Raw genomic sequence first — 4004 nt, forward strand, 5'->3', positions numbered from 1 at the left:
ACATAATATATTTACACCATGGCTTGGATCCAAGTTTGGTTGGGTAACAGATTGTGGTGGTTGTTGTTTGGTCGCTAAGTTGGGTCTGACTCTTTGCGACCCCATGGACTGCAGCACCCCAGGCTTTCCTGTCCTTCACTAGCCCCCAGAGTTTTCTCAAACTCATGTCTTTTAAGTCGGTGATGCCATCCAACCTTCTCATTCTCTATCGCCCCCTTCACCTTTAGCCTTCAATCTTTCCCAGCATCAGGGTCTGATGCTGAAGCTGTAATACTTTGGCCACTCAATGTGAAGAGCTGATCTGTTAATTATGTAACAGATAGATATAGCATATTTTGCATATCCACTCATCTGTTGACAGATATCTGGGCTGTTTCCACCTTTTGGCTTTTGGGAATAGTGCTTCTATGAGTGTTTTTTACATTGAAATGGATGAAGAGGGAGTTCCCTGGCAGTCCAGCAGTTAGTACTCAGCACTTTCACTGCAGGGGGCGTGGAGTCGATGCCTCAGAGGGGAACTAAGATCCCACAAGTTGCATGGTTCAGCCAAAAAGTAAACAAGTGGTTGAAGAAGATCAAAACAAGAACAATATTTCATGACATGTGAAAATCTCTGTCCATGGGATTTCCCAGGCAAGAATACCAGAATGGCTTGCCATTTCCTCCTCCAGTGGATCTTCCTGACCCAGGGATCGAACCCGTAACTCTTGCATTGCAGGCAGATTCTTTACTGAGCCACTCAGTTCAGTTCAGTTCAGTAGCTCAGTCGTGTCCGACTCTGCGACCCCATGAATCGCGGCACACCAGGCCTCCCTGTTCATCACCAACTCCCGGAGTTCACCGAGACTCATGTCCATCGGGTCAGTGATGCCATCCAGCCATCTCATCCTCTGTCATCCCCTTCTCCTCCTGCCCCCAATCCCTCCCAGCATCAGAGTCTTTCCCAATGAGTCAACTCTTCACATGAGGTGGCCAAAGTACTGGAGTTTCAGCTTTAGCATCATTCCTTCCAAAGAAATCCCAGGGCTTATCTCCTTCAGAATGGACTGGTTGGATCTCCTTGCCATCCAAGGGACTCTCAAGAATCTTCTCCAACACCACAGTTCAAAAGCATCAATTCTTCAGCGCTCAGCCTTCTTCACTGAGCCACTAGGGAAGCCTAATAATATGTATGTACATGGATGTAGATGTATGTAGTGTATTGTAAGAGTGATAATATAGCTGATGCGTGTTTTCTGGGTATTTTGTTACTCTAAGTGCTTTGGCTAAGTGCTATGTTACTTCATTTAGTCCCTATGATTACTATTTGAAGTAGACATGTATATTTTTTAAAATTAATTTTTAATTGGAGTATAGTTGATTTATAACATTTCAGCCATATAGCAAACTGATTCAGTTATTCCTCCATCTATCTCTACATCATATTCTTTTTCAGATTGTTTTCCTTTATAGATCATTACAAGATATTGAATATAGTTTCCTGCGCTCTACAGTAAGACCTTTGCTGATTTTATATATAGTGGTGTGTATCTGTTAAACTCTGAATTTTTCCCCTCCCTCTTCCCCTTTGTAACCATAAGTTTGTTTTCTATGTTTGTGAGTCTATTTCTGTTCTGTAAATAAGTTCATTTGTATCATTTTTTAGATTCCACATATGATATTTGCCTTTGTCTGATTTACTTCACTTAGAATGAGAATCTCTAGGCCCATGTATGTTGCTATAAATGACAGGCTTTCATTCTTTTTCATGGCTGAGTAGTATTCCATTATAGAGGTATGCCACATCTTCTTTATCCACTTCTCTGTCACAGACATATAGGTTCCTTCCAGAAGTAGACATATTTTTCAGTAGATGAGAAATATGTTTTAAGGTCACATGCTGAGTGGTTGGAGCTGGAATGTGAGTGTGATGGATTGAAATGTGTCCCCGTCTCTGAACAAAACATGTTTGTTAAAGTTTTCAACTCCAGGTCCTCAGAATGCGACTGTTCTTGGAGGTGGGGGTCTTCACAGAGGTGAAGTTAAATGAGGTCATTAGGGCAGGCTCTGACCCACAAGGACTGTGTCCTTAAGAGAAGAGGAGATTAGGACACGGACACCTGAGCAGAGGGACGGCCCTGTGAGGACACAGGGAGAAGATGGTTGTCTACGAGATGAGGAGAGAGGCCGCAGAGAGACCCAGCCCTGCTGACATCCTGACTGTGGGCAACCTGCCTCCAGACCATGAGAGAATATCTCTGTTGCTTAAGCCACCTACGTGTGTGTGTGTGTGTGTGTGTGAGCACACACGAGTACTCAATTGCATCTGACTCTTTGGCGACTCCATGTAGCCTGCCAGGCTCATCTGTGCACAGGATTCTCCAGGCGAGAACACTGGAGCGGGTTGTCATTTCCTCCTCCCGGGGATCTTCCCGACCCAGGGATGAAACCCACATCGCTGTGTCTCCTCTTTGGCAGGCTGTTTCTTTACCACCAGCACCACCTGTAGGATTTTGTATGGAAAGCCCCAGCAAAGGAATGCACCGATACTAGTTCTATCTGCCCGTGTATTCTAAGCTCATGGACAGAATTATCCCTTGTTTGGGCTGTCTTGTTCTTTTGTGGCCATGCCGCGTGGCATGTGGGATCTAGTTTCTTGACCAGGGACTGAACGTTTGCCCCCTGCATTGGAAGCACAGAGTCTTAACCACTGGGAAGTCCTCAAGGGCTGTCTCCTTCTGATGTTCCACTCCTTCCAGAGTCTTTGACAGTTGCAGAGGCTCAGACCTGGAGGCCCACTTTCTTCTTACACTGTTGGAGAATTGCTTCTTCAAATTCTGGCCCCTAATTACCCTGTGTTTGGAGAGCGAATATTAAGACTTCTTATGTTTCTCTCACAGCTCTGTCTGTCCACATCCTCTTCTGTTGATACTTTTGGTTCTGTCCAAACGAGGTCTACTTACAGTTCCTCTAGCAGTGAGATGGAATAATCACTAGAAAAGCATTCGGAGAACCAAGTTTCTGCAGTTATTTTGCAGAGGGAGAGCAGGGTTGCAGCAATGCCTGCAAACACCAGCAATGCACTCGAGAGGAATGTTCCATTAGATTAAATGAGATTAACACACGTTCACTGTGTAGGTTCCCGCGTGTAACCATGCTTTCACTGTGGATGGAGAAGGACTTCCCAGGAACATTTCTTATCTGTCTGGGTGCAGTTAGGAAACACACACTGCTTTAGTGTTTGCTGTTTCATTTCGGTTTTAAAGGGAGTGTGCGTTTAGATCGTTTCTAAGCTTTCTGAGGTCTTTATAGTTGCGAAATAAGATCAGCTATCTATTTAAAAAAATATTCCTTTAGCTATGCCTGGCTTAAGTTGGGGCATTGCAAGATCTTTGAACTACGTTGCAGCATGCCAGATCTTTAATTGCAACCTGAGGGATCTAAGGACTTGACCAGGGATCAAATCCCCATCCCCTGCATTGAGGAGAGCTCAGAGTCTTACCCACTGGATCACCAGGGAAGTCCCAAGATTAGCTATCTATTTAAACAAATGCTTAAATGAAAAAGAGGACACAATTCACTAGTGATCCTCGAAGCACATGTCTTCTGATCCGTTTATATAATATAAATATATAAATATAAATATCCATTTATATAATATAAATAATATAAAAATAATTTGGTCCCTTTGTACATAGTATACAAAATCTAACAATTTGTTCTCTTCATGTGGCATGCACAATACAATAATTTGACAGAATGCTGGGTACTCTTCATTTTGGAGTTAATCTTAGCAATTCTATCAAGAGAGTGATTTACACACAACAAACTGTTTCTTTTCACAGTATAAGATTTGGTGCATTTTGACAAACTCTGTTGCAATTAAGATAGAGAACATTTTCGTCATTCCTCCTAAATTTTCTTCATCCCTTTGATCATCCTTCTCTCCCTCCACTCCTGGTCCTAGGCAATCCTGGAAGATTGAACGTAATTTCCTCTGGACTTCAACCCGTTCCTCTGGTTTT

Source organism: Bison bison, unplaced genomic scaffold (genome assembly GCF_000754665.1).
Source record: "Bison bison bison isolate TAMUID 2011002044 unplaced genomic scaffold, Bison_UMD1.0 scf7180017864492, whole genome shotgun sequence".
Lineage (NCBI taxonomy): Eukaryota > Metazoa > Chordata > Mammalia > Artiodactyla > Bovidae > Bison > Bison bison.